Raw genomic sequence first — 27,554 nt, forward strand, 5'->3', positions numbered from 1 at the left:
AGCTGGCTCTGGATAAGAGAACTTTGTCTTAAAAGACAAAAAAGAGGGCAGCATACTATAACATAGAAGGCTACTTTCATATAGGACAGAGAACCATTTCATGGGCTTTTTAAAATACTAAAAAGCTAAAATAATGTTAAATATTTAAGTATCCATCAGTTCTACTTTCAGAATGGGATGGTGATAATAATCCCATTGCTCAGTGTAGTCATCAAGTGCCAGATCTTAGGAAACAGGTTTATAAAACACAAAACTGTCATTACCTGAGATACAGTTCTTTACACACCATGTTTTGAACAATTAGATGACTGCTGAATCACAATGCCAGTTATTCAATATGAACAAACACTTTGTTGAGCTGATGTTGATGCTAATGACAAACAATTCTTGGAAATGGGAGTGATCAGCCAAATGAAATCTATCAATTCGAATGACAAGCCCTTGTAATATGAATGAGTCAAGGTCTTGGTATTTTCTCCCCATTTATTTGGATTATGAATGCAAGTAGAGTTTATGTTTCAGTAAGCCCAGTGTGTGGTTGATCCAGGAGGAGTTCCAGGTTATGTGTTATGTACTGTGGTGTGTGTGTGTCTGGTCTCAGTGTCTTCGGAGCTGAAGGTGAACACATTTTGTCTCTCTTTCTCAGTTTCTGTCATGCATTAAATGAAACATTAAGATGATATTTATTTGTCAAAAATCCTGATAAGACACTTATTATACACATGACCATGGATCTAAGTTTGTAAAAAAAAGATACAGAAACTATGTTGTAGCAAGAAAATTAGCCTAAATTATAATTTAGGCTAATTTGGGTTTCCTTTCCAGGGTTTATTGATTAACTGGCATCCACAGTCACGGTGATGGCCAAATGACACTAAGAAAAACAAAACAATGTACTAATCCCTGTTTCATACACAGAGTAATTACAGCCACTGAGCCACAACACACCACTGTTTTTACAAGAGAGCTGATTTAAGGCATCCTGCTCCAATGAAGCTGAGTTACTGATATCACCACAATAAAAAGCTATGGTGTGGCCCCACCACCTTTTATATTACTATATTTTAGATCTGAGATAATGTGCAGTTACCTGCATCTATAGAGTAGGATATGACAGTGCTTAAATCCAGTGCCCCACTCTCATTCTTTTATTGATGGCAACATTGCTTTCTAACAGTAACAGAGCCATTTGTGTTCATTACCTTGAAAAACAAGCTGAGAAAGTGGGTACATTTATGTTTTCAATTTGCTGTGGACTGCTTTGCGATGTCTAGGGTCAAGGCCTTGTTTTTGAAAAAGCCATAAAGGGATTGTATGGTTCTGCAGTAACCCGTGTTTGATTAAAGGTCCTTATCAGAACTAAAAACTCGGCCATACTAAAATGCAATGCTTCTCCCTGTTTTTTCACGCACCTAAAATTGATTCTAGGAAAAAGTCACTGTTTTCACCATTACACAGTAATACAGAAATAAATACATATTTTGTGTGTAAGCCAACATCAATGTCTTATGAGAACAACCGTTAGCCAAACTCCCTTATTAGAGAGAAAGTGCTCTGTGGCAAAATGTCAAACTCATATCCATGAGGAAAGTGTTTAATTTAATCCTTTGTTTTCACCTATGAAAAAACGCAAGTGCGAAAGAGATTCTTCAACAGAGCATTGTCATAGGTTTTGACATGATAATTGAGTTCTTTCTTTGACAGAACATGCCTTGGGGTCTAGAGCAATTTCAATTTCTTTGTGAGGACAATCCATCGTTGGTCTCGCAGACATTTTCCCATCCCACAGCAGCAAAGCCCTTCCATGGAAAATCACACAGGGTGCTAGACGCTTGACCTACGGGGGCATTCGATTACCACAGTCAGCAGGATCACTACTGTCATTGAGAGAGAGAGGGTATAAAAATCTCCTGTTAAGATATTAAGGTAAGATGTTTAACAGATTCTAATAGTTCCACATTTAGTTTTCAAACCAATTTGAATAAGTGCAATTAATGAGCAGGAGGAGGGTCAAAACAGGTCTCCAGAATCTTAACAGGCAACCTGGACTGGATCAGTATTTGGTAGAGAGATTGGGCAAGATTCAATTAAACACACTTATTTTCCTTGAGGGCATGCACATATCAGTAAATCCAAAACAAACCTTCCCAGATTAATCCAACATTGAATCACTTTTTCTCAAACTCACAGTTGCACAACTGTTTGCACAACTGTATCATACACACCAGAGGAAAAATAGATTGTTCCTTCTTCAAAATCATTTTCTCCCATACTGGCAATATAATAAACAATAATTGAACAATTTAATGAAATATGGGGTGCCGAATGTGACATAACATACACATATTTTCACTTTCTTTGATACTTTTAATCAAGATATCACTTTTCTTTACATTTATGAGGTTTCAAACGACAGGCCTAAATATTAAATGTGCTATCCAAAAACAAACGAAGAAGAAGTTGTGAATCTCTTCTCACTGCATCGCATACACAGCAATCATAATGTTTAATTAATCTCAGTGGAAGACAATTGCTGTACAGCTGGCCAGAGCCAGGTCAATCCACTGTGCATGTCTGTTATAAGTATAATCTACAGTACCACACATTAATGACTTGGATGTTTGCATCGTTTAATGCATTTTTAATTTAGATTAAAATAAACTTCACTTTAACAAATGCATTGAACAATGAATTTGTTAACGACAAACCTTGCTAATGGGTTCAGGCATGTCTCATTAGAAAATATTTCTCTGTGCACCCGTGAGGGAGCTGGTTGGTTTAGAGAGGCAAGATATCACGCAACAGGAATGCAATCTCAAAGCCCTCTATGTATTTCCACCAAATGGTTGAATAATGGCTTGATGAAGGCTGAATTGCATGTCAATCCTTAGACCTGTGTTTTTAGAACTCAGCTTTCCCACATCTGAATAAAGCTACATGAAGAAAAAATACATGAAGATACACTTTAGTTTTAATTAAAAGAAAAAAAAAAAAACATTAAGTATGATGTTGTCAAGCGAGTCTGCAAGGAGGAAAATCTGGAGCATGCTCCTCAGCCACCAGCCCCATCCCAGTTAGCCAACCCCATAAGAAATCCAAAGTAGCATACACAATTATGCATTATCAATATCAATCTCGAATGTATTTAAACCAAAATGAACGATTTTCCATGACAATAATTCTAAATACTATCATAATTAGACAAAGGGTTTGCCTCAGCACTACTTCTAAATAGTACAATAGTACAAAATACAGCATTTCAGAAAAACAATGTCTCAGAGGGCAGAAAAGTAATATATGCAAACAAAGGAAAATATGTGATCATTGTATTTTGCAAAAGCTGTGTAGAGTTAATTAGCAGCACCCACCCATCACAACTAAATAGTAGATGTCATCAAATAAATGCACTGATGTGGCTCCTTACCAGGGGAGTAAATAAGATAGAAGATGTCAGGGAATGATACAGTTGAATTTGTTTGCTCTGAAAGGACAGCACTAGAGTCCTGTTTACTCCACAAAAATACCTTTGCTGGTCTTTAGGAAACAAATATTCAAAGTAATGAACAAGAATGTTACATTATAATAAAATGGTAATTACAGCGAGCTTGATCTATGGTTGGTCCCTATTTTTAACTGACGGATTTGGGATCCCCCCCCCCCCCGCTTGCTGGTTCCACCTATGTGCATATGACACATTACTGACTGGTTCTATCCTCCCTCCCCTCTGTGCTCTCACTCTCAACCCCAATTCCCATCTTTTAAAATTGTGAAGTGGGTGGAATTTGAGTTAAAATTCCTTGGTCTGGGTGGGTCAAAACACAAATAAATTATGTGAAAAGAACTCGGCACAGCAGAAAATGACACATGCCCTATTGCACCACCACTCCCATGTTGATACTTTATGGCAAACCACAAAATAACCAAACCATGCAAAGCCAAAAAAACAATTCTGTATTTGGGCCACCATTGTCACCATATAAGGACCATAAGCATTGTAATACCAGACTGCATGTCCTCAAACCGGCTAAGTGCATTTGATTGAATCTAGAGGACGGTGGTAGCTGTTACCATAGCAGCCTCCTGGCTATCCGTGCCATCCACAATCCTACGCTGATGATTCTGCTGTGTCCAGCCTTCTCTGCACTGGGGAAGTGGGAGAAGACCTGAAATGCTGTGCTTTAAACCCAGTGCAGCCTTAAGCAAACAGCTTGACCTTTTGAAGGCATCACTACCTCCCCCTTCCTACACCTCAGTGCAACATCACCGGATAGAGCTGAAATATTAATGGCAACTTCAGAATTTTTTATCCGTTAATCTGTTTTTTTTTGCTGATGCCTGGGGTTTGAGACGGGGTAACCGGTTCACAATATCACCTACAGCAATCATGTTAGACTTACTGATGTCTCTGAACTTGCTGAAAATTCAGTATACTGCATGAGTAGATAGTTTTCCTTGCTCCTTGGGAAGTCTATGTTTCAAAGAGCGGAAGACGAAGGGGGGAGGGTTCTGAGCAGTAAAAGTGTAATTTTTAATCTATGTTCTGAACTGTTAATTCACCCCATTATAAGGGTTGCATTGGTCAGAGCACTGGATTCTACAAGATTTATAGGTTTAGAGTCAAAGTGGGGCAGATAATTACCTGAACGGCGCCTGTATTAATCTAGCTGTATTAACTGAACCTGGCAAGCACAAGTGTTTAAACTATTTCAAATAAAGGTGTCTGCTAAGCAATAAAATACAGTAATTAAATATGCGTAGTTTCAATAAACATCTGTCTACTGCCTGATTATATGGTTTAAGCTTCACAAATATGTATGTGCATAATTCCACTGAAGGTCTCATCTGGACAAAAGAGGTTAAAGTTTAGCATTTCTCTGTCATAATATCAATAATATCATAACTCTAGCGGGAAAATCATCACAATCACAGCAAAAATATGCATGCACAGTGGTCAAAGGCACAGAATTTTACATGAATGACTGTAAAATAATAAGGTAATAATAATAATTATGGTTACAGTCACATAAAACATGAATAAATGATCACATCCCAATACAGGATGAATGTAATTGTAAATGAACTCAAATGCTATCCATAGCTGTAAGTGATAATACACTGACCTGGATTGTCTACCTCAATGGGACCCTGTCTATGATGGCGGAGTGGCAGCATAAGAGCATGTTCAAATGCAGTGTCACACGCTTCTCCTCTTAACGGAATGTGTGTGTGTGGAAGCCTATGAAGCCTCATTCTCTACGGTTATGCACCAGTAAAACTTTAAAGATACTTGGGAGGCAGGTGGGATTTATGTAAGAGGCACAAAGGGTCAGAGACAGGAGGGGAATGAGGTGGCTCTGCTCAAAGGGGAATAAAAAGATATTCATAATCAGCGCCTGGAGGATCTCAACGCTCGGTGCACTGACACCCGCCACGTTCATGCACACGCATTCAAATGATCTTCTGGGACGGCAGGCGTTCACGGAGCACAAGCCAGGGTGTTTTTCTCTCTAAGCAGCGGCCTCCTCCAGCTCCATTTCTTTGAATGGCGAGAGATTTAAAAACACATTTGCTAAACCCTCCTGAAATAATCTATTTTCCTTTAGGCGGTTATTATATGGCGTCAGTGTTCGCCAGAAATACGAGCGTAACATGGGCTGATGAAAAGGGGAGGCTGTTTCACTTTATCTGGACGGTTGCTAGGCTGGTTTTGTTTCTCAGATCAATGATTCCTTTATGGGCAGGCTGGCACGGCCTGCGCCCATGGATTCGTCTTTGCTCTATAAGACCTGTGTGCAGGAACTGTTAATACTGCTCTTCCCACAAATGCCAGTGCTCAGAGCTAAATGCTGGCAGCTCCGAGGGCTTTCATTTAATTCCGCCAGCGACTACACCGGAGCGGAACACTGTGTGCTAGAAACTCATTATCGGCCTTGATGAGTCATTTACACAACAATGGAAAAGCATATCATCATTCGGTGTTTTCTGGAAAATAATAAACTTCCCATCGGAGAATATGATTTTCTCAACTGTAGTGAAGAAAAGTAAATAAATTAATCATTAACCCGTGGTGCAAGGGGGCATGTAGGTAAGAGCAGTACCCGCTGAATTTTTCAAATGATGTTGCCCCAAGCCAAGCCTTCTGGAACAAAATGGTGGGTAAAAGTTACAAAAGGCTCTATTATGGGTTCCAGTTACAATAGAGGGAGACATCTTAAGAGCCAATAATCATGGCATAATAAAAAAGCCAAAATCATGCAAAAATGCTATAGAACACTGTCTTATGATGGCTTGAAGAAACACTGAAGTCACATAGATATCGTCTATGACTGTATCAGTTATGGCCCCAAAGGGAATTGCACACTTGGCAAATATAGGAGGGGGTTTTCTAGCCTAAAGACTTTTTTGGATGTGTCCAAAAGCATTATACATATATTTTAACCTTCCTCCAGAAATACACGTCTTTTATATCAGCTTGCAGACAAGCATTTCTGAATTATTATTTTTTTTCCCAAAGAAGAGTGCATGCCCTCAACTTCTGCCTGCAGTATTATTGCCATGACAAACAAAGCACAAAGAAAAAGATCCTGGCTGTTTCCTCTGACATTAAGGTCCATTTCAAGTAATACAAGAAAGTGATTTGAGCATTTACGATGGGTTCAAGTGTAGCACACAGAAGTACGAAGAATAGAGAAAAACAGAGGCCATAGTTTTTGAGGTTGTCTGAAATGTGGGTGCAAACATTGTGATAAAAGAGTGGACTGTAGATGTGCTGTGTATATTATGTAAGAAGGTGTTATGAGAGCATGACAAATAATCATTGTGAAATATCTCATCAAAAGTACACATTGCCTATAATTCTCTGGTATCCTGAAGGATGGAGAGAATGAAAGAAGTGGTGCATGTTTGTTGTGCGTTCAGTTTAGAATGACAGTGAAGAAAGACCACTTACATATGCATGCCACTAAAAATACAAACATATTTGTATTCCCTCTTACTCTCTTTCACCCTCTGTTCCTCTCCTCTGAAAATGTTAAAAGCCCATTGATCTCTACCACTTATGCCACCACATGTATTTTTTATTCATTGATTTGCACTGCTATTTCACAAAAAACAGACAGAGCAAATAAAAGCTTAATGAACTTAATGGCCACAAATATACTATATATAGACTTCCAACTAACAAAAGGTGTTTCATTATGAATTCAATGAATGCATTATGCTGAAGTTAATATACTTTTTAGTAGAAAGCCCGGTGCTATCATCAAATACACACTTATAAAGATTGTATACCTATAATATATAGCTTTTAAATTCGAGCACTTGGAGGCTGGAACGTGGTTATGGTTTTAAATCGATGCTTGATGAGTTGTTTTTCATCGTATTTCTCCTCGGCGGCCTAATTCCTTAGCTACTGATGTCTTCATGTTAGAAGCCATACCAAGCTTTGAAATCGTGTTGCTTATAGAATTTACTGTATGTCAATAAAGGAAGCACAGTATAGTCTGCAGATGTCAATACAAATGTGCCCTATGTAAAGCTACTGAATACGTCAGACAAATGTCACTACGCTTTTCAACTATTATCAAATTACAATATCAGGTAACACTGAGGCTGCAGGCAGACAAATTAAAAGCCTTTTCCAGATCTCCTCTCAGCTAATTTATCTATAGAGCATCTTCATAATGACCACCTCTGCCAATGCAGAATTGATCAATTGTAAATGTCCCTGGAACTGAAACCCCAATGTCAGCTACCTGCCAATGTGTAGAAGGAAGAGCAGGTCAGCCAGAGGACGATTTGATGCAAAGCCATCATCTTGCTTCTATCTGACAATGGTTTCCATCTTGACAGTCTGATTTTGTGTTTGGGCCATTGAAAACAACAACTACTACTGTCATTAGCACTACCTACTAACTAATTAGCACTAACTACTACAACTCGTACTACAATACTGTTCAATGCTACAACTACAGTACTATAACTTCCACTACTACTACTAATAATAATACATAATACATAAATAAAAGTTATTATTATTATTATTATTATTATTATTATTATTATTATTAATAATAATAATAATAATAATAATAATAATAAAGAAAGAGATTATTAAAGTGATGTATGTGATGTTTACTTAATAATAATAATGTTATTTACTTTATGTTGTTAGGCAGGCAGCTCCAGAACTGGGAAATGGCAGGAGCAAGCTAGAAATTTCAGAGAAGGGAAAAATGAAAAATGGAAGATCACTCAACGGGATGTGCTGACCTTGCCATAGTCATAGTCATATCCATAAATCTTGCAATCATTTTCAGATACAGTGGTAGTCAGGTAGTCAAAAAATGAGATTAATTTCTAGCTGTATTCCTCAAAAGTCAAAATGATATTTGTATTTTCCCACTATTCTGTACACCCCACAACATTTGGAAAAGCCCCTTGGACAAAGTCCACTTTTTTAAAACAGCCATAAGAAGTAAATCACTTTAATGCCAGACAGAGGAGAGTTGTAAACTCTTACAGAATTTTCTATAATGACAGAGCCCAAGGTACTGGAAACCATGTGATCTCATATTAGACGTTCTGGCAATTCCTCTGCTGGGCAACTAAAATACACACATTTCCTCTTTCCCCAACTTTTCTATTAAGGTTCAGCATTTTTTTTTTCAGTTTTTGTGGGAACAAAATTGTAAACCATGGAAAGAAGGATAACTCATGTAAGGCAATGTCATACTATTCCCTTTAAAGAAAATATTTCCTTCTTCTGTACATTACATGTTTGAATTACAGATGGGTAGAATTTCAGTGAATTAGCAGGCAATGCTCACGTATCATTCTTGTATCTGACATGTTATTATCTAACACTTCTGTTGAGCAGTCGGAATTGATTTCCTGGATGATTGAGCAAAATTAATATAAACATTGGTCAATTTTCACTGGGGTGACAAAACTCCTTAATGCCTCATGCATTCATTTCCGAGTGTAGGATAAAAATATACAACATCTTTCATCTACCGCATGTGAAAGCATCAAATATTACAGTGTGTTAATTTAGGAGCCCCCAAGCTGGATGGGAGAGCATTAGAGGCTGGTTTCCTGTCATATTGTATCCTAATGTGGTGGGTAATGGAATAAAAATGCTCTCATTTAAATAATTCCTGATTTGGGTGAATGAGGTATGCTGGGACATGTAGTCACTGCATCTGCTTGAATCTGATTTGAGAGGCTTAGTTCATGCAGGTGACTGGGAGAATGCTGCACTTCAGTTCAGATGTGTCCATTGTTGAGGGCAAGATTGGGGCAGGTGGAAATAAGTCCATCACAGTATTTGAGAACATGTGAATAGGAATCCATGACCAAAAGTTAATAAAACTATGATCTTCACCAATAAACCATATCAAGGGTGTAAATGAATATCCATGAAATTGGATACTCTTGAAATTCAAACAAAATGTGTCAATAAAAAGTATGAATTTCCATAAAGTTCCTAATCCAATTAAATTTTCTGAGCCCAAGTTACAATTGCTGTTTGAAACTGACTATAAAATACAATTGGAATCTCCTGAATACAAGGATACAGCTGGTAATGTTTATGTTAGCATATCTGCTAGCCAAAATGAAGCCGTTTAATTCTAAATAAAATGTATTTATTTATTTATTTATCTGTTTGTTTGTTTATTGTAATGCAAGCTGTCTACTCTGTGTGAAATTTGGAAGGATAGAGAACATCATTTCTATTAATAATTTTGCTGCTGAGGAAAATACATCTCAGAAGAATAAATCAAAAGTTTTTGATTAAAATATATTTCTAAACTTCAACCCATTTGGATTTCCCTTAAAGACAAATTTTCTTCAGTGATTAATAATCATCCATTTCCCTGTTGATATTCAGTTTATTGATTCTCCTCTCTTGCAGTTCTATTTCAGGCACATTTAATGCTGTAATTTGAAACTTAGTTAGAAACAGATTATGTATCTCCTTGTGAAGTCACCTTTCTATTTTCCTACTCTAAATTGCGAGAAATTCCAAGAGGACATTTCCAAGAAAACAGTTTCAACAGTTTACTCAAGATTATATACAGATATCTAAAGACATTCAATATTCATGATTAAGGATGTATTATATCTTCTTGTACACAATGGTTCTGCATAAATATAACACATACATCACCTGTGATACACGCATAAACAAACATTGCGCATGTCTATCATATATAGGCTTTTACATCAAATCACATTAATTTTAATATAATAGAGTATATTGCACATAGATAGTTTCAAGACTTGCTTTTCTTGACAAAGCCAGAGCCGAATGAGTCACACACGGAAATACATAATTGTCTGTATGACCTAAGGAGAAAGAGCTTCAGTCAATATTCCTTGTTTCATCAAGTAATATCTATACTCTACTGCATGACCTGGAAGTAGGTTTCATGCATTGGAAACTCTACGTACAAAAAATAAAATCCTGGTATCATTTCAGAATTTAGCTTAAAATAACTTCAATTAATTTCCACATATTCTGCTTTGCTCTAATGTTGTTCACTTTGTTAATCCCTTCTATGAATTTTAAAACCTCAATAAATCTCCCGTTAGGATCTTTGCTCATCTCTTTCACATTTCAAACAGGAGCAAATTTAGTTCCCCTTCCAACAGTATACTTTTTTCGAGAGCTTCTCTGTCTTTCTTATAGCATGGTGCCCAAAAATACAAATGCTACTCATAGAAATAAAACTTGATCAACTTGATAAACTGTTAAATACTCTCTCATGAATCCAGTCTATGGAAACACAAAATGTCACATACTGTTATTACCTGTGAAAGTAAGACATTTTCTCTAAGCATGCAGAAAAGCAAATTAATCGAAAGCAAGAATCAATGATAAGCGCGACTGATGACGAAAACTATTTCATTTCGATAGTTTTGATTTTAGCTTAAAGAGTGATCAGGGAACGATCACACAGGAATAGCTGGAACACAAAGGAGTTGTGACTGGAAGTGTTAGAAGGGACCTTTTTCTCACAAGAAGAGCTGAAGCAACCCCACATGAGCAAAAGAGACACAAAGGGAGAAGAGATGAAAAGGAAAACTTCAGTCCTGGCAGCTAATGCAGAAACGTTCATTGGCAGATGCTGTGGGGAGACACTAGAGGAAGGCTAAGAAAAGCGTTCTTATCTGTTCTCACAAGCACACTTCTCTGCCTGCCCACAGACGTTGCCAGCCACCCCCCACCAAAAGAAAAGGCTCTAATGAGGGCATGGGTCCAAAGTTGCGGGGGCAAGCTGAGAGTTTCCCCACTGAGGTGAGTGGTAATGCGGGTCAGCCCTTGAGAATAAGTGTTCTGAAAGCCGTTATGTCGAGGCCATAATCTATGGCACTAGCCAACCTCCCACCATCTCGCCCTGTGGCAGAAGGAGCCTTACCCTGGCAGTGTCACTACAAACTGCAGGGTACTGCGCTACCAGAGGCAAGTGGCAAAGACCCCTTTCCCATATGCTCCCAACCCCACAAAGGATTGATTTTCCATCATTTGACAACCATCTGCTTAGTGCATTTCCTCATTTAGTTATCACAGTTTTTTCCATCTGATTCTTCGGTGCAAATAAGATCATCTGTATCAGGAAAAAATTCTTTCCATGCTTGTCCCTTCTCCAGGCATAATGAAGTGAGAGATCTGTTTCAGCTAGGCTGAATTCAGAGTAATTGGAATCTGTCTGTTGAAACAAGGAAGGCTATGGTTCACATCGACTGTGATGGAACCTACCTTTAATTTTGAACAGTATTAGCAACACTGATGTGAGGACCATTGCCTGAAAAAATGCATTGTTTTCAAAACTGAGGTGTCATCATCATTTTACCAAAAACAATCAGAAAATGCCTCTGAAAAAAACTGGTTAAAACCCTCCCTCCTGGGGTTTTTTCATAAATAATATAGGGGTGCAGTTGGTAGCACTGTCACCTCACAACAAGAAGGTTCTGGGTTTGAACCCCGGCTTGGGTCTCTCGGTGTGGAGTTTGCATGTCCTCCCTGTGTCTGCATGGGTTTCCTCCAGACACTCTCACACAATCCAAAGACATGCAGGTAGGTTTGGAGACTAATTGGAGAATCTAAATATAGCGGCGGTATAGATAATGGGTTAAATTATATATATATATACACTCACCGGCCACTTCATTAGGTGACAGGAGTGGCACCCAGTGTGGTCTTCTACTGCTGTAGCCCATCTGCTTCAAGGTTTGACGTGGTGTGCGTTCAGAGATGCTCTTCTGCATACCTTGGTTGTAACGAGTGGTTATTTGAGTTACTGTTGCCTTTCTATCAGCTTGAACCAGTCTGGCCATTCTCCTCTGACCTCTGCCATCAAAAAGGCATATTCGCCCAGAGAACTACTGCTCACTGGATATTTTCTCTTTTTTGGACCATTCTCTGTAAACCCTAGAGATGGTTGTGCGTGAAAATCCCAGTAGATCAGTAGTTTCTGAAATACTCAAACCAGCCAGTCTGGCACCAACAACCATGCCACGTTCAAAGTCACTTAAATAACCTTTCTTCCCCATTCTGATGCTTGGTTTGAACTTCAACAGATCGTCTTGACCATGTCTACATGCCTAAATGCATTTACTTGCTGCCACGTGATTGGATGATTATATATTTGCGTTAACGGGTGCAGTTTGCTGTTGAACAGGTGGACCTAATGAAGTGGCCGGTGAATGTATATATATGTGTATATATATATATATATATCTGTACATACATACACACACACTCACTCTATCTGAACATTGCTTGGTCTGAGGCTGTTTTTCATGGTTTGGGCTAGGCCCCTTATTTCCAGTGAAGGCTAGTCTTAATCACATTCACATTCTAGACGATTCTGTACTTCCCCAACTGAAACAGGAAGGCCCTTTCCTGTTTCAGCATGATAATGCCCCCAGGCACACAGCAAGGTCTATATAGAAAGGTTTTTTTCAAGAACGGTGTGGAAGAACTTGACTGGCCTGCACAGAGCCCTAACCTCAAATCCACCCAACACCTTTGGGATCAATTGGAAAACCAACTGCGAGCCAAGCCTAATCGTCCAATCAATGCCCATCCTCACTAATGGTCTTCTGGCTGAATGGAAGCAAATCCCTGTAGCAATGCTCCAACATTTAGTAGCCTTCTCAGAAGAGTGGAGGTTCTTATAGCAGCAAAGTGTGGACACCTCCATATTAATGCCCATAATTTTGGATGAGATGTTGGATGTCCGGTGTGAACATATTTTAGGCCATGTAGTGTATATATTGCATAGACTCTCTAGCTCCTCGGAGGTTAGGTTCATCACTCAGAGCCCAGCAGTGCACCGGTAGAGCTGGATTCTGGGTGTATCCACATATACAATACATTAAAATTATTGATGGGGCAGGATATGCATCAAAAAGCACAAAAAAGAATTCACCAGAAAATGGAGGGAGGAAAAAAAGAGTGTTCTAGAACTCTGCTCTCTGTGTGTTACTGACTTTCTCTGGGCCCTCTGTTCCACCATTCCTCAAAACTGTTGTGCAGATTCTTCTGGGAGGCGACTCTAGGTTAATTAGCAGAACAAATATGGCCAAGGTAGACATTCTCTGAGGTCTTCGCCCTTGCGGGATACCTGCCAAAGTCATCCCACAGCTCTAACTAGATTGGCAGTCAATGCTTCTCCCAGTTTGTCCTCAACACATGTAACCACATGTCTCTGAAACCCTGTCCATATGTTTGTGGGGCCCCCATGTGTCATTCTTATGGAGGGTTGCCTTATATGCTTATTTATGTAGACAAGTGGGCTTGTTACGAGTCCAGCTTAGAAGCACTGTGAAAAGATTGGATTTATATGTTTACAGTGACCAATGGTAGGAGCAAGGTAAAAGTCAGCAGTGAAAAGTTTAATGGCAGTAGCAGGTTGTAGTTCAGACCCTTTCGACAAATTAACTATAGTAAGCAAATGCTTTGAAACATCGCCGTGGACAAGGGTATCAACCGTACAAGTAAATAAATAAACAAATAGACAAATAAATGAATATCTCAGTTGATTACAGCAACTTCTGTGCAACAATATGTTATTTTCTCTTTTTTACGAAAGGGTGAAGTGAAAAGCAATTGCCCATAAAGGCTTTGATAAAGTAGGTTCATTACACAATCTGAAGGGCAATCTCACTTGTCTGCTGACGCCCGGAGAGTAAGATAACAGTGCAAAACCTTGCAGTGTAGCCAAGGGTCTTTGATCAGCATTGCTTCCATTTCTATTTGCATGGTGTTGGATCACACAACCGACCAACCAAGGGATGATTGGGGGCGAATTCAAGTTTAACTGTTCTATCAGAAATCACATTGATAAGAACAAAATTATGTAATTCACTTTCATCGTTTTCAATCATTTTCATCATCCATGATTTTCCTCATTTCATAGTTCCACATTAACCTATTGCAGTTTGCATAGCTCTTATTAAAGATCAGAGTACTATACAGACCTTAAAATTCATAAAATCAAGTGTAACAATAAGGCACAGGCCATTACCCCAGAAGTAAATATGAGACGTACTCTATGTCTTCATATGACAATAAACCCAATAACAGGATGGTAACAAGGTGGACACACTGACCTTCAGGCTTTGGATCCAGTTATGATAATTCACATTGTTGACAGATGCACTGTATATTTGGAAACTAGTCTCCATTGTGTCATGAATGGGTAGCTAAGTATTTTTCTCCATAAAAATAAGCCTGGACATCTGAAAAGACTTACCCCTCCCAAACACAAATGGAAAATCTTACATGGATAAGATAAACAATGTAAACAAAAAGAAAAAAACTTCAGTAAATGTAAACTGATAACACGAAGAACTACATAAAAGTTTTTTTCTGGAAATTTCCAGGCGCATTCACTAGTAGAGTAGAAAATTCAGTGCTTATATACCATGAATTGCCCTGCCATTATTACTCACAGTATGCATTTCATTATGTTGATTTTATTAATATTATAGAAGCTTGAATTTAAATAATTGATATTCAACTTCCATTACACCAAATATGCACTAGGCAAAGACAGATCTGCAAAATATACAGCACAAAATTACACTTTTATAACATTAAGAGTGATTGTGTGAGAGGACATAGCAATAGTGTTGATAAAACTGTAAGGAAACCATTGCATTATAAGATGTGGTTTGTTGGAGAAAAGTAATTTGTAATGAAAATAACTTTGTCAGGTGATTTTCATAAACACACTTTTCCCGTCCCTGCACAAATAATTTCATTTTAGAGTAAAGCCTGATTTATACTTTTGTCGCAAGTGTTGTGCGACAAAAATGAAAGTGTAACAGGACATTTTGCATTTACTGTATACTTTGGCAAAGGGCTGTGGAGAGGGTTCTATTGTCTATGGTAACAAAATGCCAAACTTGCAATGTTTACATCCGTGAAAAGTGGCGCCTGCCAAAATTACTAAGAAATAGGGGAGGAATAAATTGTATATCTAGTTTAAAAGATGACACAAATAGAAAACAATGAAGTATCCATGACAATGAATTTCGGTGTTCCATATGGTTGTCCAATCAACACTGTGCGCCAAAGTATGAAGTTCAGCGACATAAAATAGAGATACGCGATGGGAAAAAAGGGTCGTGCAACACTTTTTTTAGTTTAAAATACAGCATCTTTGTCATGCAAAACTTTGAAAGGGTTGTGCGACAAAGTATAAATCAGGCTTATGAGACTGGCAACTTAGTGGGGTACCGTGTAATTCTTAAATTGCTCTTGGCTAAGTTACCAATAAGCTTGAGTTTCAGCTTTTTGTTGTTTTGCACTATTGAAAAAATAATGCACAGCAATTCTTTAATGTTTTTTAGTGGGGTAAACCTTCTAGTGTGTCATTTTTGGCGTTGTTAGATCCTCTTCTGGAATACTTAAGTGTGTACATTAGCATGATCATGGAAATTCCAAATACATGTGGAGAATTATTCTGAGCAAAATGTCTGATTTATATGCAACTGAAATAATAAAAAAAAATCAATTAAAATTTGATTGGCTATCAGTAAAATGTAAGCTACATATTACACAACACATTGGACAAGGATATGCATAATTAAAATAAGTCATCAAATACGTAATACTTTAACACTGTAAGCTTGTAGCAAAGTTGTCTATGAGCAAATACCTTTGTTCTCCCTGTAACTTACAGTTCTGTTTCTGAGGCACAGGAGACACCTCTGGGGAAATTCGGTACTCGTATTTCAAGGTCGGCAGTGTTCCAAGGTTTAACGCTGCTGGATACAGAAATACAGGCAGGTTCTGTTTTTAATCCAGTAGAAATGCGCTGCATTGAGTGAGTCTTATGGAGAAAGGAATAATGGCATGTCCATCACAGCCCAACACCTCTGCATGACTCATTTCTTTGGATTAGAGTGGGAAAAGGTAGTTTGTTTTGGTTTCAAGGTAATACCAGGCATTATAAGAACAGTGACTTTCCTGTGACCTTACGGTATTGAAGAAGGAGAAATCAGCTTAGTCTGTTTGAACAGTTTAACATTTTAAAACCATGAGTAACTTCAAAACAGTTGCAATGCCAACAACATATATTTTATTGCGGATTTAAAAGCAGTTTCTGTACTAAAGAATTGTTTTTTTTAAAACCATAACTTTCATTGTGTCTTAATGCCAATACAAATCCCGAAATTAAAAATAAATAAACAAATAAATAAACACCTTTTTTTCTAATAACATGCACATCACCTAGGGGCATAACTTTGTTTAAAAAGTCTTTAAGTTGTGACTATGTGCTGTTATACCAGAAAAATGCCATATCAAACAATTGTAGACTACTCTACTTTCCATAAAATTGTCACATTCTTCATCACATTCTTTATACCCATTCTTGAGCCTAATGCATTACAATTGTATTAGCAATTCTATCCAGAAGTGCACTTTCAGAATTGCTCATCAGCAGCTGCAGCCTTTACATCCAAAAAAAAAAGCAGAAGAAATTAACTTTCCTTTCACCCCCATCATAAATAATGTTTGATTTCTTCCATTTCCATTCTGTGTGTGAACAAGAAATGAAAAACACGCCTCTGATGACATCTGGTTTCAAGCTTCTCGTATATGACACTGAAATGATGTTAGCAGAGGCTGAATACTAATGTTATCATTGCATTGTTAATCCACAGGCACACATAAAGCAGCTGTATCTGGGAATATATCTTTGGAATAACTGATTTTCATAACCGGTATAATTGCACTTCCTCGCTCTACTTTTTCAGGCTTTCAGGATTCAAGCTAATGAAAGTGAAATGATTTAATGCCATGAGATTACATGATGAAAATGACTTTACGTTGCCCGTAATGCAATTCTTAACCATGTGCACTTTGCATTCATCAAAGGGTGACCACGTGTACCACAATAAATGCTTATAATTTCAAACCAGCTTAAATCCTTTTTTTCTCATTCACATGAGCTCATAACATTTTAATAGCATTCACAAACTCGTTTAATATTCAGCACACTTATGAGGCTTGTTATGAAAACTCATGAACCCTGGCCACACCCAACCATGCCCCTCATTTTGTGGCCAAATCATGATTTTTGCAATAGTTTCACCAACACAATATGTATTACATTACCTTAAGTCAGGCATGTGCACATGCCCTGAGACAGCATGATCAAATTCGAACATGGATGGTGCAAGAAATGTTATGAAATTAATAGCCATTAGCCAAGCCGTTACTGGCATGTGTATTAGTCTTCAGTTATTATCATCATTATGACGTGATTCACATGTGCATATACAAGGGTATACAGTACTACAACAATGTAAGAAAATGCTAATGTACACTAAATAAACATTACCTGATTTCACAACTATAGTACTTTGGAAATACAAAAACATGACATGTCTTCTACAAAAGTTATGGCCTGAGGTAAGACTTGTACTTGTACATCCATAGGGAAAGAACTGTTAGCAGGCACTGAATGCCTTCAGGAAAACACAATGCAAGTACTATTAAAACATTAAAACTAATAATAAAGCACTTATAACTGTATTATACTTCCTCAAAAATTAATTTATATTTAGCATTAATATACAGTATTTTACAACATAAATGCATGTTGACAAATTATTACAAAGAAACTATTAGAAATTATTGAAATTATTAGAAAAAGTCCAGCCTTTCCAGAAATTATACACAGGATTACAACATGCATAACCGTTCTATTGCATACTTAATGTCTTAAACCATATATTCTGTTTTAAAAAATGAATACTATGTGAGAGAAAAATCAATACCAAACAGAAAAAGATGGTTTAGAAACATCAGGTTTCAAAATAATAATCTACAGTGCATGTGGCTGGACACTTTATAATGACATAACATTTTAAAATTACCCATCAACTGTTTTATATTGTGCATGATACCATTATTAATAATTAATACTAAAAAACAAAATCTTGAAATATTCATCTTAAATTTACCCACCTTCTAAATCTAACATATTGGGTAAACCTTAGCAGTTTCACAGTATTCTTATATTATTAATAATACTCAAATACTAGTCTGACCAAGTTTGACCATTTGCTTATCTTCAACATGCCATCCAAAATAATTCTCTACAGAATTTTAAATGAACCTTAGTTAATACCTCTTATCCATAATTTATAATTTCCACTTACAAAGATCAATTTCATACAGGTCCTAATCCAGAGTTCACTGGTGCAATGTGTGACCACACCATAATCGGTTAGCATATGCCATTTCACGGCACCTGGGTTGGTTCATGACACAAATGTATTCTCACACTGCAACTGTGCCTACAGTATCCTTGTGTGAGTTTTTTTTTTTTTTTTTTAAAGCTACGCTGGAAATACTCATTATGACACTTACTGTATGAGGGCTGCCAGTCTGATGGATTTATATCATAGCAGGACAAAAAAATCTTAAAGAAACAAGACGGAAACCGATTCAAGCTCATCATTTGTTTAGCAAGGACAAAGTTGCATGGCAACAATGGAAGTGATATGAAGAATAAAGGCCTTGGACTCTACAGGAATGTAACACAGTGAAATGACCAATTTGAAAAGCCCTGTCAAACTGAAATCACAAAATATCTTGCATTCACAGCAGCACAAAAATGTCAATTTTTTTTACCATGTGCTGGTTGAGATTAAGGCTGATTCACTACTTAAAATGCAGCAAAGATGCATTATTTGCACTTACGCTCATTTTGTGCCAGGAATAGTGTGATTATATTCAAACTTTAGAGAGCCACCCATATTCGCCTGAAGGCTTTATGTCTGTCATTGCATGGCAATGTTACTGTCAAGCATTGGGAAAAAAACAAAATTTCTGCAGCCCCACAGTTTCAAATATGATCGTTCAAATATTTTCAGGAGTGCCTTCTCCACTTGTGCTGGATATTATCTTGCCAGATTGTGGATTTTTATCTTTCTTTTTTTTTTTACAATCATACAATTCCATCTGTTTGGTCTTCTGAATGCAAAGTAAGCATGTGTGCTGCATGCTGATAGCACAACCCAGCCTTTCTCTGGTGACCCACCATGAACTGGATGGCTGTAAAGACAAGTGCACTTTAATTAACGGTTTAGGAGGGGCAAGAGTGTTGTTTTCTCCTGAGGGCAACAAGGCAGAGTACTCCCCGATGCAAAAATGTGGGGGTATGCACCCCCCACGTACACCCCTTTCTTTTTCCCCCCTTTTCAAGCTCGAGCCAAGCAGCTCGAGCCAAGTCTGCCTCCAGTTGGTGTTAAATGGAGCAGGAATCGCCAGGCCAGGCCAGGGGGAAAGAGCTGAAATTCCCAGAAGAGGAGAAGACCACTGCAGCTTGGTTAGCGGTGACTGTACAGAACATTATTATAAGGTGGAAAAGCTGGTGGGAGGGGGGGGGGGGTGGGTTGGGGGGTAATATGTGAGAAAAGCAATAGAGGTGAACTGACAAAATCTCTCAAGGGTTCCATACATTCCACAATTCCATAGGTGCATGCTGTAAATTGCTTAATGCATGTCACAAACTGAATTGTTTTCCCCAAATAAAAATAAATCTGTGCGTAATCCTATTCAGACTTTGATTTAGATTTAGTATTTTTTAAAAGATTAAAATTAAGAAAAAGATCTTTATAAATTGATGGCCAACAATACACTCATGGTGTTTATGTGATATTTGTTTGCTTGCACAATAACCTCCAGTTGACCTCCCAAGGCAAAGGATGATACTGTTGAAGGCTCATTTTGCCCTTGGCTGACAGAGTACAGTCACACAAAAGAACACTCTTCTTTATTTTAAACTATGTATTGGTGTTGCTGTGATGTGAGCAGAGATACATACATTACTGTTCTGTGCTGCACAGTATAAATCAGACTTAATAGAGTTTGGACCATCAATTTTTCACAGAGATTGTCTACATTCCATTACTCAACTATGATGTGCAGGATAATAACGTCCTTTTTACCCGAATAAATACTTGGAAGGGGAAGACAATGAAACAGCTGAATGAAGGAATGCATTCCTCTCTTTTAAATTAATGCAAAAGAAGGATGTTTTTCTCCTCATTCATCTTTTGCCTGAACATGACTAATTGATCTGTCCGTTGTCTGATTAAACCTCATAACAAGTTGATTGACTGGCTGTCCAGGTCTTTCGCGGCATTTGAATGCACGAGCGGGCAAGAGATTCATCTTTGTCAACCTGAGAGAATGCAGGCACCTATCACTTCAAACCATCAGCTCTGCTTTCCCGCAGATGCAAAAAGAATTGATTGAACTCAAATTTGACAAATAGCAACGGAGAAGATGTAAGATGGCGAGATTGAGAGTGAACAGGCTTGCCTCGGTGACACGCAGTGTGTGGTGGGAATGTCACAGTGAGTGAACAGACACTTGACACAGCCAGCCCTGCTGCAGTTACTGAAAACACCATCTTTTATGAAGGCTGTAACAGAAAGCCAGCCATTTTTTTCTCTCTCTGAAGTTAAGAAATTTCATTACGGAGAGATGACTGTTCGAAAATCCATTCAAACATCATGCATGTGATTGTTTTCTAGTGACAGAAAATAATGCCTTGGCTTGAAGGATAGTTGCTAAGGATTTTAAGTTAATTGGAAGGATACATATGCTGGTCAGGTAAGTCTTTGTAAGGTGTCTCTGCATTGCAATACGTATCCTCCATTAAATCCAGTGGAAACAATTTAATATGGACGGCTAACCATGCCAGAATTCAGAACAGGATGTGAAAAACTTTCAAGTCGGTAGAAATGCATTCATTGAGCCTTCCTAAAAATATACTAAAACTGTGTAGAACCAGCTGCCAGTTGCCTCAAGTACATTATTTTTATTTTACTCATGTCACTAGTTAGTCAACTTTTTAACACACAAAACAATAAAACTATCAAAACACAAACAGCTACCCCTCCTCTTCCCGTACCTTCGACCAGACCTACTTACCCATTGTTTCTAAATGAAATAGCAGTAGTTGGGCTAGCCCGTGGAATGCTGCATCTTTGGAGCGCAGGGAATTTCAAAATCTGGATTTTAAATCTGTGTTGAAGCAACCACTGACTAGGCCGCCAACATGACAGCACTTCCCACCCACAATTAACCCCTTCAGGCAATCCCCCTAGTGGTCGGCATGCCGGCATCCCTAGATTGCTCAACTCAGACATTAATTGCTCCTTCAACCAAACTATGAGTTGAAACCCTGTGTTCTAGTTTCATTAGTAGACTCTCTGTGCTGCTCACATCTGGAGATATAAAGCTTTAAATAGGGTACCCCCTAAATGGGCACGGATTGGCCAGATTTGGCATGTGCGTGAAGGGGTTAAATTAACAATCCAGCTTGCCCAAACTCTGGACCCCAGGTACTTTAGTTTACTTTTGGAGTAGCTCTATGATATGGTTTTATCTTGCATTTTATTGTAAATTCAACTGTCCATCACTCCTAATTATGCATCCAAAAAGCACCCTCATGACCTATAGTACACAAGCAGGTGCATGCATATTTCATCATTTTCTCATATCTCCCAAAGATATTACAACTGCTAGAAGGCTCCAAAGAACTCATTTGACTTATGGGCTAGGAGGGGAATAATTTGCATATAATGGAAACATTATAGAGTCATCAGTGTTAGTATCTTTACTTGGTGATGATAATGATATTGCAGAAGGTAAAATACTGCCAATGGTAATTTGATCTAAATAGGCCCATTTGCTACTAAATTTAATAATAGTGCTTGAATTTAGTATTTTTAATAATTAAACGTTGAATATTATTTATGCTCCGACGTTCTCAGATCTTGATTGTAGAATGTGATAGCCAGCTGCAATTGTGCAACACGCAATAGCCAAGCTTTTCACTGTGCAATAATATAAATCACCTCTGACGATATTATGCCGAAGTTTCTGTTCTGGCATTTTACACTGGGGGTTGGAGGTGGTCTGTAGGCATTCTATATATGCGAGCACTGAACATTCCAGCTGACTGCCGAGATTTTGTGAAAGTGGACAGAAAACACACAGTATGTTCATTGTCTCAGCCATAAAGGCCTTTCATCATTCATTTGGTCTGGTTTACAGGCCATGATTTCTGTCCCCTAAGGACAATAGAAACACATAAACCCTCTGGGCGGATGACATTGTTCACTCCCTAATGGCAATATAGTGGGATCACATGGTCATGTTCTACACCAATAAATCTTTGCTCCATATGGTTGGTGGGAGGGGGATACATTTTGTGCAACAGATAAAGTCATTTTGGCACAGACTTCCTCTGTAGCAAAATGAACAAAACATATTTATGATTTATTTTGTAATTGAAAAACATCAACCATACAAACACAAATTTTTTCTTAATTAAGAAAAATAACAGAGCTGCTGATTCAAAATGAATGTCTCCCAATAAATTAATCTTAAAAAAATAACACACTGTCAACTGAGATGGATGAAAAGTTAATTTCTATTTTTATTTGACTCTACTTGTGTTCAGCGGTTCATTTAAATTCAAACAAAAATTGCTGGATCACGTTAAGAAGATTCTGTGAAACTGAAAACTGACAACGTGGAAACGGGTTAATGCCCGACATGAAGGGGACGCGGAAGCTCAAATTCATGCGCCGCAATCACCCGAGAGCGCGGCGTAAAGTGCTCGCATCTTTTATCAAGGATTTTTTTTGTATTGTGAAAGAGGCTTTTTTCTGCAAACTGAAGGGGGGGGGAACAGAAGCGGGGGGAACAGAAAGGAGCCTGGCACCGAGCCGCGTCACACGCGTCTCCTCGACACGGGAGCGCTCTCGACAGCCTCTCCGCCGCTTTCAGCAGACAAACCGCCTTTCAAATAATCAGCGCGTTTATGTGATCATTATCGCCGCTCCCCGGCTGCCAGGATTTTTTCCTCCGTGGAAAGACGGGGAGGATGTTTTTTTTTTTTTTTTGTCTGATCCGTTCGCACTCGCTGCCGGGGTAAAAAAAATCGGGGAGGCCGATTATCCCGTCGCGGCCGCGAGTTCATTAGCGAAGATGGGCCTGGCCCCGAGGAACGGCAGCTGAGCCGCAAATGATACTGGATCATAAATTCCAGCAAAAAAAAAACTCAGCTGCTCGCTCCGCTCACGCAGAGGCAGGATAGATCAAATGCGTAATTTCAGAGGTCTTAATATCCTTCTTAATTGGGTTTAATTTTATGCCATGGGAGACCAGGGTCTCAGACATTAAAAGCAGAGCCGCTCGTTATGTTCCATGCCTGTGGAGGACAAAGCAAGGAAGAGGAAAATGATGTTACACTGATAAAGTTGGGGGGCGGGGGGATAATGGTGTGGTGCAGAGGTGTCAGATCTGTGCTGGGCAACAGGGCACAGACAGGAAGGAAGCACAGGAAGATGGAGGACAGTCACATCTCGCTAATATTGTGAGAAGAAGAAGACCAGCCTTTCCACATATACTCAGCTGACCCCGCACCCCACCCCACATGTCCTGTATCCATATTCATAAGACAGTAACTACAGGGGTTCTTACAGTAGAGTGAGTCTGTATCTGTACACGGGTTGTGAAACATTGCCCAAATCACAAACTGATTATTTCAGATGCTGTTCCTACAGAAGGAAACATTAAAACACATCTGTAAACATCCCTAAAATTCAACGACGCATATTCAATGGTGTAGCCTGATCTTCCACAGCAGTTTTACTATATCAACAGATGTGAACAAAATTTGAAAAATCAACTGGGATGGAACTTTCATTGCTCTTGGCTCAACTTGACTTGACTCTTACAAACTGGACATCAGAAGTAAATAAATGTGTTGCTGGAAACCTGTCAGGGGGCTGTGGCAGAAGGGGACAAAGCAGCGAAAAGGGGGATACCCATCAGATCCACCTACGCCCCCCCCCTCCCCCTCCCCCAAAATTACTGCCATTTTGCATGTCTCTCCATGACACTGATGCTGTCAGCACATCATTGCAATCCTCTCTCATCCCCCCACAATTTTGAGTGGAATGAAATAATTTGAATCACCATAAAAAAAGAGCAGTCACCGCTCACAAAATAACTTGCTGCGATTCCTCGGCTTTATTTAAACGTCAAGCCTCTCTTTCTCTTTGTCTGGTGAAGAGATTATGCCCCAGGCGAGTCTTACAGAAGCATCAGCAGGAGCTGAGGCTGAGGAAGAGGCAGGGTTCTGCATCTCATTACTCAAACCACAGGTGCTTCTTATCTAACTCCTTTTAGGTGGAAAAGATGAACACCAGTGAAGATTCCCTTCCCTACCCCCAGCCCTCGTCCCAAAAAAACATTCTATTATTTCCTCTGCTTCAGAAGAAGCCAATTTCATCTAGAATCTGTAACATATGGCATCTCCAAAACACTGCTGCCACCTCATTCACTCAAAGGCAGTCTTGACAATATATTCTGCTGAAGCTATTATGGATTCATCAAAAATTAAACGGATGTCTGGGATGTCTTCTGGCCAGGCCGGAAACAGAACAGCAGGAATATATTGTGCAAACCGGGACCATGAAAAACACGCGGTTTTGCGTTATAAGGAAATCTTTAGATTTGTTGCTGTAGTCAAGAAAACTATTTATGCATGCTAGAAAAGCCAATCTTTGCGACAACGTCATTGCCCAGTGATAAATACCAGTAATAAAAACTACACATTAGGGAGAAAATTGTATTTTCCCATTCTGACTGTAAGACAGAGATTAATTTTTCTATTCTCAAAAAGCATTGACGGAGCAACCAATGCAGCGCAAATGTCTGCATAACCAGCAACTATTATTATTTCTAATCCAAATGCATCATTTAAGATTAATTGCCATGTTTTTTTGCTTGTGCAAAACTAGAGAATATCCATTGAAAATATTTCAATGAAAAATTACTTGAATGAGAATGAAGAGAAGGAAAAAACAAAAAAACCTTTGGCTCTATTCAATCTTCCTGTCTTTCTATCTCTTCTGAAACCTTCCATGAATGTTATACTCTCACCCTATTCTGCATGGTACAATACCTAAACAGCTGTACATTTTGTGAGAATTACTGCTTTAATAAACATGATATTGACCCACTATTGCAGAAATCTATTACATTACCACATGCAGAGGCTTGGAACATAGGTGCAGTGGACTGGCTTTTTAGGCTATTTAGCAAACACAGTAGCATTGTAGTCAAGCCTATACATTTTCAGGATAGGTACATAGTCACTCTATGATCAATTGATGAACGAACAGACCAGGCTCTTTCTGAATGGCGACTGTGACTCTAGTTACCCAGGGGTCAGGGCAGATCTGATGCTTGAGGGCATGCATAGCCTTCTATGACAGGTGAAAGACATGCCACACTTTTCCAAAAATCCCAAAAACACAAGTAGTGCCATTTGCCATCTATCATTTCTCACTAAACTATGGAGAGGGCCATATGGAACCCAGAGAAACACTTGAGCATGTGACTATCTGGGCCCTCAACCTGAATTTCTAGGTGTCCCTGTAGGCATTCCAGTAATTGCTTTGCAATCAGTATAGCCATGTGACTATTTATACAATTAGGTACTGATTATGAGGTGTTTATCTGTGCAAAACAATAGAATGACCCAAAATGACAGTCTGAGACAGACAAAGGATTGGGGAAAAATGAAAATTCCAAACGAACAAGGGGAAAGAGAGAAGAGAAAGCTGGCATGTTCTAATTTATCATTCAAGGGAAGCATTATTCAGCACAAATATTGTAATCAAAAGGTAAATGTCCAAATATTGTGTATTTTTAAATAAATCAGGTAAATGAAAGGGTGATTCCAACCAAAAACTAATGAACATGTAAGGACTAAGTATCCAGATTGCTGATTTGCTTTATGCTGACAGCATTACTGCATTCATTTTAGAATACCATCAGAAGAGTGTGCAAGTTGAATCAGCATCAGATAAATCTGAGTCCGCTGAACCAGCCACATTCAAGTTGGTGTCAGCTGCAGTCAAGCATACAGAGCTTGCTAGCAAGTCAGCTTCAGAGCCAGAAAAAATGAGAAGCAGTTATTGTAGCAAGCAGGACTACTGGACAGTGGCTAAACAAATCCATTGGCGGTGTGCAAACATACATAAAACATAAAAAGCTGAAAGATAAATAGCTAACCAGCTAGTTTTCCCCGTGAACAAAGTCAGCAGTTTTGTTAGCAAACCATTTATAAAGCAAATAAGGAAATATATCAGGGCTAGTTAACTATTGGCATCAGGCATTAAACTCACCTAGCTGGTTTATTAAATACAAAAGAGAAAATATGAAGAATGTAACAGCAGAGTCAGCCAATAATGGCCTCAACAATCAAAGTATTATGGTTTTTCATTTTCTCGTAATGGAAAACATAATTTGACAACATAAACTTGGAATAGGAGGTTTCCATTTTATGTGCAAGCTTCAGCTCCCCAAGGACACCCTCAGTGACATCATCGATCCTAATCACTGCACAAAATTAAGCCAAACATTCGAATACGCTATAGTTCTGCGTCAAGACTACTTATCCTTTCCCATCAGGCAAAGAGCATTGTACAGAAGGCAATTAACATGCCGTGAGGCGGAAACATATTTTATGCATGAATATATTGCATCAAATGTGTATGTGCTGTTTGTGCTGATGTGTAGCTGAGCAGTGGAAAAAGGCCATCCTTCCCTCCAGGTAGTGTCTGAGCTGGTTTTACAGCGGAAGGCGGTAATGAGGGGTACTGTTTACCTGTGGGTCTCCATGTCCCAGGAACATGCTGCTCCCTCCTTGGCCCAGCAGAGAGTTGCTCTCACATGGTCATCTGGTAGAAAGTAAACAAGGCCTATATTTAGAATGCGAGGCTAAGAACTGGTAGAGTATACTGGGCTTTACCACACTGGACGACAATGAGGAACCTGGGACACTTCAACAGGCGATTGGACATATGGAGAGAAGTCCCTGTGTGTGTATGTGTCCCTGAGTGTGTGTGTGTGCGCGTTGTTGTTAACCCCTAAAATCAATCTTGCGAGGACACTTTAAAACTGCTTATGTAACATGGACAGGATATTA

The 27,554-nt window shown here is 38.6% G+C and overlaps 1 long non-coding RNA gene across 5 annotated transcripts in view; it reads right to left on the bottom strand.

Moving 5' to 3' along the window:
- The window catches only part of LOC135255382 (uncharacterized), a 184,364-nt gene that overhangs the window by 30,081 nt on the left and 126,729 nt on the right, over window positions 1–27,554 (bottom strand). For 4 of the 5 annotated variants that reach the window (XR_010330165.1, XR_010330163.1, XR_010330167.1 and 1 more), the window contains one exon: window positions 27,234–27,306. This is a non-coding gene — a long non-coding RNA (uncharacterized LOC135255382). Of the gene's footprint in view, window positions 1–16,035; window positions 16,285–27,233; window positions 27,307–27,554 lie in introns of those variants that run through there. The other variant, XR_010330166.1, reaches the window with a different exon arrangement.

The sequence above is a fragment of the Anguilla rostrata genome, chromosome 5 (genome assembly GCF_018555375.3).
Source record: "Anguilla rostrata isolate EN2019 chromosome 5, ASM1855537v3, whole genome shotgun sequence".
Classification (NCBI taxonomy): Eukaryota; Metazoa; Chordata; class Actinopteri; order Anguilliformes; family Anguillidae; genus Anguilla; species Anguilla rostrata.